This window comes from Anolis carolinensis, chromosome 1 (genome assembly GCF_035594765.1).
Source record: "Anolis carolinensis isolate JA03-04 chromosome 1, rAnoCar3.1.pri, whole genome shotgun sequence".
Classification (NCBI taxonomy): domain Eukaryota; kingdom Metazoa; phylum Chordata; class Lepidosauria; order Squamata; family Dactyloidae; genus Anolis; species Anolis carolinensis.
This window is the reverse complement of record NC_085841.1, coordinates 58,924,487-58,941,977: the sequence shown is the minus strand read 5'-3', so window position 1 is coordinate 58,941,977 and position 17,491 is coordinate 58,924,487. Positions and strand designations below refer to the sequence as shown.

The 17,491-nt window shown below is 47.7% G+C and overlaps 1 long non-coding RNA gene across 3 annotated transcripts in view; it reads left to right on the top strand.

The window, feature by feature from the left end:
* The window catches only part of LOC134297481 (uncharacterized), a 76,251-nt gene that overhangs the window by 51,783 nt on the left and 6,977 nt on the right, over positions 1-17,491 (top strand). Inside the window, exon 2 of one of the 3 annotated variants that reach the window (XR_010004239.1) lies at positions 6,684-6,733. This is a non-coding gene — a long non-coding RNA (uncharacterized LOC134297481). Of the gene's footprint in view, positions 1-1,701; positions 6,746-17,491 lie in introns of those variants that run through there. The other 2 variants (XR_010004243.1, XR_010004236.1) reach the window with 2 other exon arrangements.

Genomic DNA, 17,491 nt, shown 5'->3' with positions numbered 1-17,491 from the left:
AAAATTCGAAATTAACGAAAATTCGTTATCTTCAAAATTAATTCGTTAATGGCGGACGCGCATGCACAAACAACACCCAGAAAATGGGAATTCCAGACAGGAAACAATCAGGGCCAGCTAATACCTCCCAACAAAGGATTCCCCCAGGTAGGAAGCAGCCAGGCTTTGAAGCTGCAAGGCTATTCAATGCTAATCAAGGTGACCAATTGCAACATTCACACTTGCCTCCCACAGACAAGAGTTCTTTCTCCCACCCTGGACCTTCCACAGATATATAAACCCCACTTGCCTAGCTTCGCACAGACATCAAAACCTCTATGTCTGCCACAGATGTGGGTGAAACGTCAGGAGAGAATGCTTCTGGCACATGGCCATAGAGCCCGGAATACATACCACAACAGTGTGATCCCGGCCATGAAAGCTTTCAACAACACAACCACAGTATCCATTCAAGTTCATGTAGCGTGGTATGGAGACCTGTATTGGGGGGAGGGAGGGTGCGAATTTGGGCCCCTGGGAGTCGTAGTCCTCCCTCCCTCCCCGGGAGCAGCCGAGGACGGGCCTGGCCCACACCCCCTCGCATCCCGGGCCTCTTCCTCCTCACCGCCGGGCCCCTCTCTGTCTCTCTCGGTCTCTCCAGGCCTGAGCTGAGGCGAGGCGGCGGCGGCGGCCATTTCCCCCCTCCGTCTTCCTCCTCCTCCTTGGCCTCCTTCCCCCTCGCCCCCTCCCATTGGCTGAGCCCGTGACACCCCTTTTGCTGCAAAAGGAAAGGGCCTGAATGGTGGGAGTTTGGGTGATTTGCAAAAGCTTTTTTTTCCTAATGAAAAAAAACGACGAAATAAGAAAAAATGGCCTCTCGCGATTCGAAACCGCGATATCCAGACGTGTGGACAATCAAGGCCGTATATTGCTTCAAAACTAACGAAAATAACGAATTAATAACGGGTAACGGGGAAATCGAATTATTTGAGCAAGCCTAATATATATATATATGGGTTATCCAGTAAGTTCATTACGTTTTGGAATTAAAAATAAACAAAGTATAGAAGAAAACATTTACCATAGTCAGTTGAAAGCCAGACCCAAATACCAGTTCTCACCATAGTCCCAATTGAAATCTAGGCAGTTATCATAGCGATAAAAGTGTTTGGAAAGCCTTCCCCCCAAAAAAAACATTCCCGCCTGGCTTGCATCCAGAACCAGGCTGGCTTCCCTTCCCTCAGCTGCGCATGTGCTGCGCTCAGCTTTCCCCACGATCTTCCTGGATTGCTCTTCTGTTTTGCAAATGCTTGCAGAGAAGGTTTTTTGGGACAGGAAAGGTGTGCTTCTTGCAAAACCTTAGAAGAGCACCTTCCTTGCAAGCATGTGCAGCTGAGGGAAGGGAAGCTAGCCTGGTTCAGGACGCAAGCCAGGTGGGAATGTTGGGTCGGGGGGGGGGGGTGCTTTCCAAACACTTTTATTGCTATGATAACTGCCTAGATGGGCTTTCCTTGCCCATTTCCAATTTTCTTCTTCCCCTGAAGTCACCAACCTGGGTGGAGAGTTCTAGTTTGGGGTTTTGCCAGCACAAAACTGGAGTGAAGTGATCTGGATCGTGGATTGTGATGGATCCCCCTCCTTTTCCTCCTTTCCTCACTTAAAGCTTCTGGCAAAAGCAGGAGGGAAGGCTGCGAAGGAGAAGAGAGGAGATCTTGCAATGCGACTCCCTCCTCTTGCAACCCGGTTTAAGCAACCACTCCAGGACAGGGAAAGAAGAAAGAGATTTCTCTCTTGCAACCTGGTTTAGGAGGCCCATAGAAAGCAACCACGGGGAAAGACAAACAAGACTCCCTCTCTTCTGCGACTGGCCAGAGGGAGGCAAGGCAAGCCCAGGCTAGTCTGCACCTCCCTCAAACCAAGTTTGGGTGATTTGGAAATGCACTTGCTTTGCTTCCGACAACATCCGACTCCATTAGAAAAATAGGCTATCACGGTTCGATATCGCAGGATACAAACGACTGGATAACCCGCTTCAAAGTCACTTCGAAAGCTACAAAACAAACGAATTAGATCCGACATATGCAGGAATCAAATTTTTTACCCAACCCTACTATCTGCTACTGCTTTCTGCCCTATATTAGGACCAACATATATGTTAATTTCTCAGCAAGATTAGGGAAGTTGGATTTTTTTTTTAAAAAGCATGCTATGAAATAGTTCCATATTTTAGTGTGAAGAATGCTTAGCATACAAAAAGTCCCAGTTTCAATACCTGGGTTGTCTAGGTAACGCTGAGGAAGACTTTTGCCTAAAATCTTGGACACCAGCTGGATCAGTGGTCTGTCTTGGTAATAGGTAGATTCTTTTATTCCAGACAGTGAACTTTGCTAATATTCAATAGAAACAACATGTGATTGCTATACTAGTGCTCTACGATAAAAGGTCTCTTTGTGAGATGGTATGAATCACTATGCTTTTGGTTTTTCCATAGTGATTGAAATATTGGCCCCCAAAGGGCTTCCAGGAGCTTTTTTTCATCAAAATGCTAAGCAGCTTCAGTGTGGTTTTGCAAAATGGGAAGTTTATTTCTGAGGAGGGCATGAAAATATGTGAGCTGCCAGAGGGATAAACCGCTTAACACACCCATTTATACTGACATGGCAGAACTTGAAATGAAGTCATTGAAAACATTTTTATTCTGCAGTCCCCCTGGGTGAATGGGAATCTTGATGTAGCCTAGCCACTGGAAAAAAAGTCTTTATCTTGGGGAATGGGAAAGTGGGGAATAAAACATTCAAGGTCAATACTTTTTCCTGTTAATTGCAAGAGTTTTCAACATTATTGTTACTGTATTATCAAACTTCTGAATTGTGATCAGCAAGACCTTTCTCAACCCAAACAAATTATATCAGGAGTCCATCTCCAGTATTGTATTATGAATATGATTATAATCGCCTACCCACCTGGTTCCATGATTTATTTCAGGGAGGGAAGCATGCATCTATCATATTGTTTGATTGCAACTCCTAGGATTCTTCACCATTGACTATGCCATTCCACAGCACTGGAGGCTGTGGTTCCAAAAACTGTGGAGGGTAACAAGACACTACAATTTGCTAGCAGGTTAATATTTTATACCAGTGATTTAATTGTGTCACAACTATGACTATATGGTTTTTGTGAAATGGAGCATTTACCTATATTTACTCCACTGTATTCAAAATCTCTCCTTACCCATGATTGTGACACTATTTCCATAATTGTAGCATTGTATACTTAAACAAGTAGATATTGTATTACAGGCTAATATTAGTATGTTAAACTGATGTGACAATAATATATTCCAGTGTGAGTTTCTTCGTATCAAAAGATCTACTATGAAAAAGGAGAAGGATGGTATCAGCTGATTTTTACATTAAAATGATAAGATAAATGGCACAGGTAGGGGATTTTTTAACTTTTTGGTTCTCAAAAGCCCCAGGCAACATGCCAGTGATAAATTATTACAGAAGCTGTAGTTCAAAACTTCTGTAAGGCCAACATTTCCCCAGCTCTAGGATATGCTGGGATCAGTAATCAAAAAATAATACCCTTGTTTTGTGTTGTTGCCCCATGGTAATGTATGGCAAATATTCTATAGACATTTACAAATAAAAATGGAGCCATTAATCTCTTCTTATCTGCCAAGCTCAGTCTCCTGCTTTTTGAGAGAAAGTAAATAAATTATCACCTTTTGACAGACAAGGAAATTGTGCCCTAAGGATTCAGATTATTCCTGAAAGGGATTTCGGAAAAACAGTCTATGAATTGTTACATTTAGAACAATTAACTTGGAGATGTTGGGAGGGAGGGGGTGGTGGTGATTCCAAAACCTAAATACTGTAGTTAAGTTATCCAAAAGCAGAAGAAGGAATTTATTTATTTGGCATACTTTTCCACCCCCAACCCCAACATCTCCAAATGGATTGTTGAAGGCTTTCATGGCCGGAATCACTGGGTTGCTGTGAGTTTTTCAGGCTGTATGGTCATGTTCCAGAAGCTTTCTCTCCTGATGTCTCGCCCACATCTCCAAATGGCTTTGGCTCTCTTCTTTGGGCTTGTTGATAGAGTAAGAGCTTTGAAACATCTCATTTAAGCACACCACCACTTTGAAACTCACTGGCAAATTAGTTGATTTTTAAGTGTTTGAGTCTTCTGATAATTAGATACATACACTAATAATATATCAACAAAGAAGTGATGTGTATAGAAACAATCATCCACAGAGATGGCTTAATGTTGCCAAGGAACTCCAGCAAAACACTGAGAGCACCTGGAATATTAACCAATTAAACTTATTGTCTTAGGCTGGATCTACACTGCCATATAACTCAGTATCTGACCCCAGATTATCTGCTTTGAACTGGATTATATGTGTCTATACTGCCATATACAGTAATCCAGTTCACAGCAGATAATCTGGGATCAGAAACTGATTACATGGCAATGCAGATCTAGCCTTATTTGCAATTTTTCTCTGGTATTCCAATGCTGCAAGTGAATGATAAAATGGTTAATGGAAAATGATGAATTGCTACTCTGACCTAATGGTAGAAGATTATTCTGAATGGGCTTGTGCCAACACAACCTGATTGTACTACCTTTGGAATGGATGTTGCAATGATGGTTCATGATTTGAATAGAGGGTGTATGTTGGAAACCCTCAGGTGGTAGACTGATACATCAGGCCCCTTCTAAACTGCCATATAATCCAGTTTATGATCCTAGATTATCTGCTTTGAACTGGGGCAATGTAGATCCAGCCTCAGGCTCTTTAAGTGAGAGGAATACTGTATGCTGTTTCTTTATTAAGTCAGTATCCCTTATCCAAAATGCTTGGAACAGAAATGTGCAGGACCTGGTATTCATTGCTTGTCTCCAATTCAAGTACTAAGCAGATCTGATCCTGCTTACCTTCCAAGATCAGATGAGATCTGATGCCTTTATGGTATTTTGGTGTTAGTCAAGTTCTACCATTGTTTTCTAGCTGGCATTAAACAGCTAGGTGTCTATGTACATATAACTATGTTTGCACAAAAAAATGGGAGAGTGAGTCTTGAGTAAATATTACTCTAACAAAATATGAACTATGTAGATTTTTGCCACCACTTTAATGCAGCAGTCTTTGTAGACTTCATTATACTACTAGGCTTGTCTCCTGTCAGAATGGAAATATAAACAGCAGATCCAACAGTGCATAATGCAGAAAATTATGCATCCATTATATTTGATTAACTTTATTATACTCATTCCACCATTAAATCTCAATAGGAAATGAAAAGATAATGCCAATAATTCCCCTCCTCTGAGACATTTAAATCTTATACAGAATAATGGTCTAATTGCTAAATCCTTCAGTTTCATAGACAATTACCATTATTTTACTAAGATTATAACCAAGCATTACTTGGTTATAAGGTATAAATTGCAGCAATTAAATGCAAACCATGTGTTCTTTACTTCTGAGAATGGCTGCAAAAACAGCAATTAGTTGTGCAATAATTCATGTGGGAAATATTACAAATATCTCAAAATGGTAACAGGCTCTAGGTCTGCAATAGTATCATCATTTGTCTGGGAAGCAGCCCAACCGTGCCCATTAGAATTCAATATACATGCATGGGATTGTGTTGTAAGATCTTTTTAAAATGTACAAACAAAGTTTTGATAAGGAGACTTGAGAGCTGGAATTGGTCATAAACTGAATTATTCAAGATAACTGCATAATGATATAGAATTACTTCTTACTGTATGGATGTAATATTGATTTAGTAATACATATCTTTTAATGCTATTACACTGATGCTGCTGCACGAGCAGCGCACGGTCTTAATTTCTAAAGAAAAAGACACTGACACTACATTATTGTACCTAAATCCATTTGCTACTTCCAAACAGAATAGACCGCTGGTCCCCTAAGGCAGCATTAGTACTCTCCCCTCTCCATAATGACCCTCAACTTCTGCAGTGACCATATCAAGATCTATAATTCTGTTCCCAATATCTGCCCTCAAATTATACATGAAATTGACTTATACATGAGTCTTGATCCTAGAAATACTAACCCTGTCTCCTAGATATGTAGCTACTGTTGATACTTAGCTCAGAGGGAGCATTGTGGATGTACCCAATGGTATTTCTTCTTTCTTCACATTTTCCAGGACTAAGCTAGTCTGGTAAGGAAAATCTGCAATTTCTACTGCAGATATACTAAATTTTATTGCATGTTTTAACTTTCCATGTGATATGCTTTGTCAATTTATTGTAAAATCTATAAATCTTGTCATCCGAGAATATTGCTTATTTTCATATTGTCCATTGCACTCATCTTCAGAAATTCTCCTGATAACTTTCTAAGAAAATGTTTAAAGAATGCGACTTCCAGGAATGAGATGGAAATCATTCCTCTGTCTATGTACTAATCCATTTAGTCAGAATAACTAATGGACAAGAGTCCTAGGTAGCCATTCTTATGCTGATTTTACTGTATGACAATGTAACAGTAAGTAGATTTAGAATGTTTCACAGACTGATATGCCAAAGATACTATAATCTGAAGAGTAATGTAAATAACTTGCAAATTTGTAATTGTTACCCTTTAATCTTAACAGAACTCATTAGTTTGATAAGCTTTATGTAGTCTTTTCTAAACTTGTCCTCCATAGGATGCAGCTTCCAGCATCTCCAGCCATCATGGTCACTAGCAGGTTGAGAAGTAAGTAAGTAAGTAAGTAAAAGTTTATTTGTATACCGCCCTCTCTCCCGAAAGGGACTCAGGCCGGTTTCCAATATAAAATCAGCATAAAACTGTGAGAAGCTGTGGCTCTTCAGTTGCTGCTAACATTCCACATTATCCTTGAGCTAGAGTAAGTGAATTATAGGATTTACGATGCATCTGTACTGTAGAATTAATGCCACTTGGAGCATAAACAATGGATGCTGGCAGTAGCCTGGTGCTGGCAGCAGTCATCATTTCCGCCGGAAATCTTGGAAACCTTGTACTTCCTGTGTTAGACCTCTGGTGAGCTTCATGCCAATTGACTCTTGGAATGGAACATTATGATTATCCTTTGGCCTTGTCCTCTGAATGGACTAAATACTATTATAACTTGGACTGCCTCTGACTATGCTTGTTGAAGGACAGGTTGCTTCCCTGTAACTGTGTTTCTTCGAGTGTACTCTGTGAATTCACACTAATGGAGAAGGCTGCGCCTGCACAGGCTCCAACAGATACTCTTCCAAGCTAAAGTTTGAAATTTGGCGGTAACCCCGCCCCTCTCCCCAGAGGGTATAAAGGGCACCCTCCGCGCTCGCTCTCCAGTTCCTACGCCGCAAAGGCGACGAGAAAGGGAGAGGTTTGCATGTGGGGAAGGAAGGGCGGGATTGTGTGAATTCACAGAGTACACTCGAAGAAACACGGTTACAGGTAAGCAACCTGTCCTTTTTCTTCGTGTACTCTGTGAATGCACACTAATGGAGACTAGCAAGCTGAGGTGTAGGTAGGTGGGATAGCAAACCCGATAACGAGTTTAGTGTCCAAACAACACATTTATTGAGCACAAGGTGCAAAAGCAAGTGCAATAGTCAAAAACGATGCAACAGCATATAGTGCAAAACCGATCCTAGTTATTAGGATCCAGAACACAATCACAACATTGTATGTGAGCGATAGTCTGTAAGAATTACAGAGGTAAGTATAGACCGATTCCCTGAAACAGAGGTAGAGGTATTCAGGAAATACATTTCAGTGCAGTGGGTAAGTATAGTACACAAGCACTACGTTAATGAACCCATGAACATATCATGTAAAATAAAGGCTGAATGACATCGGTGAACTTGTAAGAAAAGAACAGCAAAAACTGGCTCTGAGTAAGGCAAGTAACGTTAGGAAAGGCAGGAGGAAAGGATAGACCTGGCGAAGGCCGAGTCCCTGAGGTTCTTTGAGTCCATCCTGTAGTGTGAAACAAAGGTGGATGGAGTGGACCAGATAGCCGCTCGACAGATGGAGTCGAGAGGGACACCCCTCAGGAAGGCAGTAGAAGTGGAAAGGCCCCTCGTTGATCTAGGGCGGATCGAAGGGGGGGGTTGGCGTTTAGCCAGCTGGTAAGCGAGTTCGATATCCTGAGCAATCCAGTGTGAGAGTCTTTGGGAAGAAAGTGGTTCGCCCAGCTTATGGGTAGCATAAGCCACAAACAGTCTAGGTGACTTACGTATGTCCTTAGTCCTGTCCTTGTAGAAAAGGAGGGCTCTCCTGACATCCAGGAGACGAAGTCTCCGCTCCAAAGAAGAAGAAGGATTAGGAAAGAAAGCAGGGAGTATTATGTCCTGGTTAAGGTGAAAAGTAGAGACCACCTTAGGTAGGAAGGTGATGTCCGCGCGAAGAATAGCCCTGTCGTGGTGGAAACAGAGGTAGGGTTCGTCCACCCGAAGAGCAGCCAGTTCCGAAGGCCTGCATGCAGAGGTGATAGCGACTAGGAAGGCAGTCTTCCAAGAGAGAAGGTGAAGGTCGGCGGAGGCCATAGGTTCAAAGGAAGCTGAAGCTAGTTGAGAAAGCACAAGTTCGAGGCTCCATCCGGGAGTCGGAGGTTGAACTGGAGGGTGCAGGTTGTTGTAACCTCGAAGAAAGGTCTTAATGAGGTTGTTAGAAAAGAGAGAGGGTTGTCCTTGACGTTGGAAATGCCAGGAGAGAGCAGCGAGATAGGATTTTATCGAGGCCAGAGAGAGTTGACGATCCGCAAGAGAAAGTAGGAAGTCCAGGACCAGCGGGATTGAAGTAGAGGAGGGATTGACGTGTCGGTCCTGAAGGAAGGTTTGGAATTTTGCAAGCTTGTAGGCATAGGCCTTTGACGTGGCCGGCTTATGGGCGGCACGAAGGATCGCCTGCAGGTCTGGGTGGAGAGAATTTAAGGAAGTATCCTCCAGGCAGTTAGGTGTAGGGACGGGACGTCGGGGTGGAGGACCTGTCCCCTCTGTGAAGATAGTAGATGAGGGAGAGTTGGGAGAGTGCGGGGAGGATCCGCACACATCCGGAGTAGAGTTGGGTACCACGGCTGGCGTGGCCATGCAGGGGCGATCAGGATGGCTGATGTCGGAGTTAGATAGAGTCTCTCTATTACCCTCGAGATGAGAGGGAAGGGAGGAAAAAGATAGACGGGCTCGAGAGTCCAATCGAGGAGAAACGCGTCTCCGAGACAGCCCGGAGTCGAGTTTGGAGGTAGTCTCGCTCCGAAGCGAGGAAGTTGAGCGTTCGAGGGGGAGGCAAAAAGGTCTAGAGCTGGCCAGCCACAATCGTCGAAGACGGATTTCAGGATTTCGGGATCGAGACGCCACTCGTGGGGGGAGGTCGTTATTCTGCTTAGAGAGTCTGCTAGCGTGTTTTGAGCACCCGGAAGGTGAACCACCAACAGGGTTATATGTCTCGCTATGCACCATAGCCAAATGTCCATTGAGAGAGCCATCAGTTTCCTCGAGCCCGTACCCCCTTGTTTGTTGATGTAGTACATAGCTACTACGTTGTCCGTTTGGATCAGAACAGTCTTGTGGGGAAGAAAGCGAGCAAACGCCCAGAGAGATTTGAAGATTGATAACAGTTCTAGAAAGTTTATGTGGTGAGACTTCTCTTGGATGGACCAAAGGTCCCTGACAGTGAGGTTTGACATATGGGCTCCCCACGCAAAATTGGAGGCGTCGGTCGTGATGGTGACTGACGGAAGGGAAGGATGGAAGGGAAGTCCCACACAAACGTTCGCTGGGTCCTGCCACCAACGAAGGGAGAGGCGAACCTGGTTCGGTACCGTGAGAAACATTGAGCTCGGATGCCGATGGGGTTTGAAAGAGTCTATAAACCATCTTTGGAGAGGTCTGAGACGTAGTCTGGCGAGAGGAGTAACCATGTCCGTGGAGGCCATGTGACCCAGAAGAACCTGGACAGAGTGGGCTCAGATCCTGCGGTTGCGGAGAAGGAGAGAAAGGTGTTGTTGAAGGGCTAGGAACCTGTCCTTCGGTAGGTAGGCGGTTTCTGCGATGGAGTTGAAGAGAGCTCCGATGAAGCGGATTTCTGTGGCCGGGAGGAGTTGGGACTTTGTGACATTCAACTGAAGGCCCAGCCGTTGTAGAAGAGAAAGAGCTTGAGAGACGTGGTTTTGAAGGGATGAGGGGTCGGATGCGACAATCATCCAATCGTCCAAATAAGGAAAGACCATTATGCCCTGTTTTCTTAGGTGTGCTGCCACCACGGCAACCACCTTGGTGAAGACCCTTGGGGCCATGATGAGGCCGAAAGGGAGAACTGTGAACTGGTAAGACTGTCCCAGGAGCTTGAAGGAGAGGAAGCGCCTGTGAGATCGGCGTACCGAGACGTGGAAATACGCATCGTGTAAGTCTATAGAGGCAAAGAAGTCTCCGTGTCGGAGCATTGGGAGAATGGAGGCCACCGAGACCATTTGAAATTTTGAAGGCAGAATGAAGAGGTTTAAGGCTCGCAGGTCGAGGATGGGCCGAAGACCTCCACCCCTTTTGGGAACCGTAAAGTATCTCGAGAAGAAACCTCGAGTGTCCTGCTCGGAAGGAGAAGGCTGGATTGCGCCATTCGCCAGAAGGGAGTCGACCTCGGAGCATATTTCCGGTGAAGGGTCGGTGTGGAGGATGTGACCCATGGGGGGCAAAGTTTCGAATTCCAAGGCATAGCCGTCTCTGACAATGCGGAGAACCCAGGCATCTGAGGTGATAGACTCCCATTCGTGGTAGAAAGGAGCTAGGCGATCGCGGAAAGAGCAGAGAGGAAAGTTCTGGTCGGAGCCTAGGAAAGGCATGGCAGTGGCAGTAGTAGTGAAGGTAGAAAAGGCCCCGAGAGAGTGGACGTCAGGCCCGTCGTTGGGGTTGTGGCATAGCTGTAGCACCCTTGCCCCGACCTTTCGGGACCTGGTGCTGGCGGCGAGGTTGTTGCTGATGACTGTGGTGACTTGAGCTCAACGAGCTTCGAAACGGTTGGTGACGAAAAGGCTGAGGGTAGCGACGGTATCGTTGCGGGAACCATCGGGTCCGCTGAGCCTGAGGTTGATCGGTCCCGCACTTTGCTGCTAGGATCTTGAAGTCATGATTGGACTTCAGTTTGTCATCAGTACCAGAGTTGAAAAGACCCTGAGTGTCGAAGGGAAGGTCTTCGATCACTTGTCGAGAGGAAGAAGAGAGTCCTGAGGCCCGAAGCCATGCATGCCGTCTGATCGCAACTACGTGGGCAATCATCTTTCCGGCGGTATCGCCAGTGTGCTTAGCCATTTGGATTTGGTGGTGTGCAAGGGAGTCCGCCTCCTGCTGGAGGGTTGAGAGAACTGACGGGTCTTCGTCAGAAAGTTTGGTGAAGAAAGGTTGGGCTTTTTCCCAGAGGATCTGTTGATAAGCGCCCATACAGGCTCCGTAGTTCGCCATGCGGCAAAGGAGGAGAGTGCCGGAGTAGAGCTTGCGGCCTACGGCATCGAATCTTTTGCCCTCCCTGTCGGCAGGGGAGTTGGACTGTCGACCCGACGATTGGGAGGCCTTTACCACCATGGAGTTTGGATCAGGGTGATGTTTGAGCCATTCCAGGGCTTCATCATCAGTTTGGTACCAGGCCTCTATTTTCTTAGAGGTTGGAGGTATCGAAGATGGAGTCTTCCAAGATGCCTGGATTACGTCCAGGAGGTATGGAAGAAAAGGCAGCAAGGTGGCTGGCGGGGCTTGAGCCTGGACCCTCTTGAAAACGGGGTTGGTAACAGCTTTTGAGGTTTGCTTAATTTCCATCCCCAGAGCGTCTGCCATTCTGACCATCTGGTCGGACAAGGCCCGGATATTATCCGTCGGAGAAGGTGGGTCGACCTCGTAGGCGTCGTGAGGCGGGGAGAGGTCGAGACCGAGAGAGACAACGGAGGCGGAGAGGATCGACTCGGGGTGTTCGATATCGGGGTCATCCTCCTCGGGCCCTTGAGGGGACCGGGGAGGAGAAACAAGCGCAGAGTCCTGTTGAGGTATCACCTCAAGAGCAGTAGGAGCCGGCTGTGGACGAACGCCCTTGGACGCAGAAGCCTGGGCGGCACGGGCTAAGCGCGTCATCTGTCTACCCCTCTCGGGTGTCTGAGCCGGGGGAAAAAGCTCTTGTTGAGCCGGAAGGCGTGATGGCGCTGGCTGGGGAGCCTTAATAACTGTCCTGACCGACCGGTCGGGAGAGGCTTGAGCGTCCGCATCCGAGGACTGACCATGAGGAGAAGAAGAAGAGCGGAAGCGTTGCGCCGGTTGGATAGGGGAGGATCTCCTGGAGGAGGCCACAGAGGAGGGGACGTCCTTCTTCGAAGAAGCTGAGGAGGACGACCTCTGGATCATTCGTTTCTTTGCTGGAGGTTGCTTCGACGCGACCCTTAGCGATTTTCCCGGTGTCGGAGGAATGGGGCACACAGCTGCCGAGTCAGAATGGGCTCATCTGGATTCCTCCTGGGCCCTCTTAAGGGCAATCTTCATGGCGGAAGAAGATGGAGGCGAAGCTAGGCGGGATCGAGTGGAAATGGCCGAAGTTACCGAACTTGAAGTCGATGAAGGGCCCATTTTGCCCGACCGGGTCGAAACCGTGGCTGTAGTCACCGTGCAGGGCGGTTTGGCCAGTTTTGCTCTCGAAGTTTTCGAGGCCTTGAATGATACCGACGGAGCAGGCCTGGGCGCCATCGAGGTCGGGGTGGAAGTAGAAGCCTCAGGAGCAAGAGTCTTTTCGTAGAGAGCTGCCCGGAGTCTCGCAGCCCTATTTCTTCGGGCCTGAGCTGTAAAGGCCAGGCAAAAACGGCAGGTACCGACGACGTGACTTTCGCCGAGGCAGAAAAGGCACTTAGCGTGACCGTCGGAATCTGGAATCTTAGCGGCACATTGAGTGCACTGCTTAAAACGCGTGGTCGACATAAGAACGAAGAGTCCGAAGTGAGCTGTGCGGCGGAAAAAAAGGAACTGGAGAGCGAGTGCGGAGGGCACCCTTTATACCCTCTGGGGAGAGGGGCGGGGTTACCGCCAAATTTCAAACTTTAGCTTGGAAGAGTATCCGTTGGAGCCTGCGCAGGCACAGCCTTCTCCATTAGTGTGCATTCACAGAGTACACGAAGAAAAAAGAATGATTCCATCCTCCTGACACCTCTGTACTTACAGCTCATCCAGGCAGGCTCAAAAGCTAGAGTAGAGTAGTAGAGTTGTAGTAGAGAATGAGTCAGACAGATGCACATGGGAACCACGATCTATCCCAGTTATGCCACCTCATGGGTAGATCGTTTAGCCTCGTCCTCTCTCAGCTCGTAACAGTGAATGAGAAATTAGATCATCTCCTCAAAGGAATTTTGTTACTGGTAAACACCACTAGACTACAGGATGTTCCTGGGGAGGATAATAATAATACTGGTTATGATCTAAAGGAGGCCAGTTGTCCTTCAGATTTGGTGGGAGAGGTAGAACTTGGGCTCCAAAAGGGTATTAAGGAGCTAAGATTAGAAAATGACGAGGTTGAGGGAGGGAATGATTTGTTTGTTGATCAAACTGTTCAAAGGAGGGAAGGTATGGATCTAGATTTGGCAGCGGTGAAGCCGATAACTAATTCTCCGTTGGAGGGGGATTTCTCTCCTCCATACGTAGAGGATTACTATGAACATCTTGTACAGACGAAACAGCTGGCTTTTCAAATTGAAGACTCTATATTGAACAGGGGTAGATGGACCTCGGAAAGAGTGATCCAGAGGTCCTTGGGTCAAATTCTTTCAAGGAGCCTGACGACAGTCAAGATAAAGATGATCACTTGGCTCCATAAGGGCTATCAATCATATGATCGCTCTTTACGCCTTATCTTCACTTTTGAGGATAAGTCTATAACAGAGGAATTATGGGCCCTTAGGTTCCGGCTGCTCTCATGGGGCATTACCATTAGAAGAGTATTTGTGGACCCCGTGATTCGCCCTTTGGTGGCCAACCTATCTTTACACACTCAACCATCTGTTAGGCCCAGAGATAATAGGATGTGTAGTCCTCAGCGTAGGCTCCCCCCTTTAGAAAAGTCTCAATTAGAGACTCTGGCCCAATCATTTTCCATACCAGACCAGCAACTTTCACCCTCTTCAACCTCACTACGTTTTTCCAGTAGGCCCCATTTATCCCCTTCTTTTGAAGTAAAGTTAGATGGTGTGTCTAGTAACCTTTTGGATCCAGGGAGCTGACTAGATTCTCTTAAGGATGCTCCAATTGAGCCAGACTCCTTGGGGGGTGGGGAACAGGCGGGGGGTGGCTCCATCGAGGTCGTGTGGGGGAGGAGGAGGAATTGCCGTCAACGAATTTCCAGGGAGAAGCGCAACAGGGTTCTTGCGACCCTGGAGAAGGATAGGTGTGGTAGCCTCCATGGTAGCCCCTCCCGGCTGAAGGTCCTGCTGTTTAATGCCAGATCCGTCAAAGGTAAATCATCTATTATCCAGGATCTAATCATGGATGAACATGCGGATCTGGCCTGCATCACCGAAACCTGGTTGGATGATCTGGGTGGGGTTAGTCTTACCCAGCTTTGTCCTCCGGGTTTCGGGGTGCATCAGCAGGCCAGGCCAGGAGGGCGGGGAGGTGGGGTTGCGGTGGTCTTTAGGCAGTCCATCGCCCTGGTCAGATGCGTCGCTTTGCAATCGGTCGGGTTTGAGTGTCTCCACTTGAAGGTGGGTACCCGGGACAGTTTGGGGATTCTGCTGGTGTACCGTCCACCCCGTGACACAGCAGTCTCCCTGCCTGAGCTAGCAGAGGTGGTTTCTAGCGTGGTGTTGGGTTCCCAGCGCCTGTTGGTGCTGGGCGACTTCAACATTCATGCTGAGACCACCTTGACAGGTGCAGCTCAGGAATTCATGGCTGCCATGACGACCATGGGTCTGTCCCAAATAATATCGGGTCCCACTCATCAAGCTGGACATACACTCGACCTGGTTTTTGTTGCGGGCGACGGTTTGGTCGGAGTGGAAGAGCAAATTATTCTTCCATTGTCATGGTCCGACCACTATCTGATCAGTTTAAGACTAACCGTCTCTTCCAACCTCCGCAGGGGTGGTGGACCAATTAAGATGGTCCGCCCCAGGAGACTTATGGATCCTGAGAGATTCCTGAGGTCTCTTGGGGATCTGTCTACCATGGAAGCTGCCGATCCTGTCGATGCCCTGGTCACTCGTTATAATGGCGAGTTGTCCAGGGCAATAGACACGATCGCTCCTGAGCGTCCCCTCTCGCTGCGTGGAGTTGCCCCAGCTCCCTGGTTTACTGGGGAGCTGGCGGAGATGAAACGTGCAAGAAGGAGACTAGAGTGCTGCTGGTGGACAACTCGTGACGTATCTGACCGAGCACGGTCTAGAGCCGCTATTAGGGCCTATTCCGCGGCATTGCGGGCAGCCAGGAAAGTTTTCTCGACTGCCCGCATCGCGTCTGCAACAAATAGATCTTCAGAGTTGTTTCGAGTTGTTGGGGAGCTCCTCCACCCTCCTCAGGTTGGGGGAGCACCCGACATCTCGTCAACTCGGTGTAGCGAGTTCGCTCACCATTTTGCAGACAAAGTCGCTCAGATTCGTTCCGACTTAGACGCCGGCCTTGATGCATTGCCAGGTGAGGTAACCGAGGCATCTGTCTATTCGATCTTGTGGGATTCGTTTCGGCTTGTGCAGCCTGATGATGTGGACAAGATTCTTGGAGCGGTGAGGGCGACCACCTGTGCCCTTGACCCTTGCCCATCTTGGCTCTTAAAACAAGCCAGTGGAGGGCTAGTTGATTGGTTTGTGAGAATAATCAATGCCTCTTTGGAGCAGGGCATATTTCCATCTGGCCTAAAACAAGCTGTGTTGAGGCCTGTTTTGAAGAAAGCCTCCTTGGATCCGGCTAACCTCAGTAACTACAGACCAATCTCTAACCTTCCATTCTTGGGCAAGGTCTTGGAGCGGGTGGTTGCTTCCCAGCTCCAGGGATTCTTGGAAGATACGGATTTTCTGGACCAATCGCAGTCTGGTTTCAGACCTGGCTACAGTACCGAGACGGCTTTGGTCGCCTTGGTGGATGACCTCCGCAGAGAGCTGGACAGGGGGAGTGTGACCCTGCTGGTTCTCTTGGACATCTCAGCGGCTTTCGATACCATCGACCATGGTATCCTTCTGGGACGTCTCTCCGGGATGGGCCTTGGGGGTACTGTTCTGCAGTGGCTCCAGTCCTTCCTAGAGGGCCGTTCCCAGTTGGTGAAGCTGGGGGACACCTGCTCGGACCCCTGGCCATTGACCTGTGGGGTCCCGCAAGGTTCCATTTTGTCCCCCATACTTTTTAATATCTACATGAAACCGCTGGGTGAGGTCATCCGGAGTTTTGGAGTGCGGTACCATCTCTACGCGGATGACACCCAACTCTACTACTCCTTTCCACCTAATTCCAAGGAAGCCCCTCGGATACTGGACCAGTGTCTGGCCGCTGTATTGGCCTGGATGAGGGCGAACAAGCTGAAGCTCAATCCTGATAAGACAGAGGTCCTCCAGGTCAGTCGTACGTCTGATCGGGGTCTTGGGTGGCAACCTGTGCTTGACGGGGTTGCACTCCCCCTGAAGGCGCAGGTCCGCAGCTTGGGGGTCCTCCTGGACTCTGCGCTGACACTTGAGGCCCAGGTGTCGGCCGTGGCTGGGAGGGCCTTTGCACAACTAAAACTTGTGCGCCAGCTGCGACCATACCTCGAGAAGTCAGATCTGACCATGGTGGTCCATGCCTTAGTTACCTCTAGACTGGATTACTGCAATGCGCTCTACGTGGGGCTGCCTTTGAAGACGGCTCGGAAACTACAACTAGTACAACGATCGGCAGCCAGGTTTCTAACTGGGGCAGATTACAGGACGCGCTCAACGCCGCTGTTTAAAGAGCTCCACTGGCTGCCATTTATTTTCCGAGCCCAATTCAAGGTGCAGGTTATCACCTACAAAGCCCTAAACGGTTTGGGACCCACCTACCTTCGAGACCGCATTTCCCCCTATGAACCCGCACGACCTCTTCGCTCGTCGGGGGAGGCCCTCCTCTCGCTTCCACCAACTTCGCAGTTGCGGTTGGTGGGGACGAGGGAGAGGGCCTTCTCCGCCGTGGCCCCCCGGCTGTGGAACTCGCTCCCCAGGGAGATTAGGCAGGCCCCTACCCTACTCTCTTTCAGGAAGAGCCTGAAAACTTGGCTATTCCAGAAGGCCTTCGTTGACTGATCCTTGTGGGATCATGTTATTTACCTATTAAGCAGTAGACCCTCTGGATTGTTTTTAGGATTCATTCAGCACTTTAAGTATTACACCTGCTGTATAATTATCCCTCCCTGATAACTTGATATTGCTTTGCACCTTGGCCTGGATCTTTTGACCCAAATCGGGATTTTAATATTATTGTGTATATTGACTTTTATGACTGTTTTTAATCATGTTGAAGTTTTAATGTTTTATCTGATTTGTGC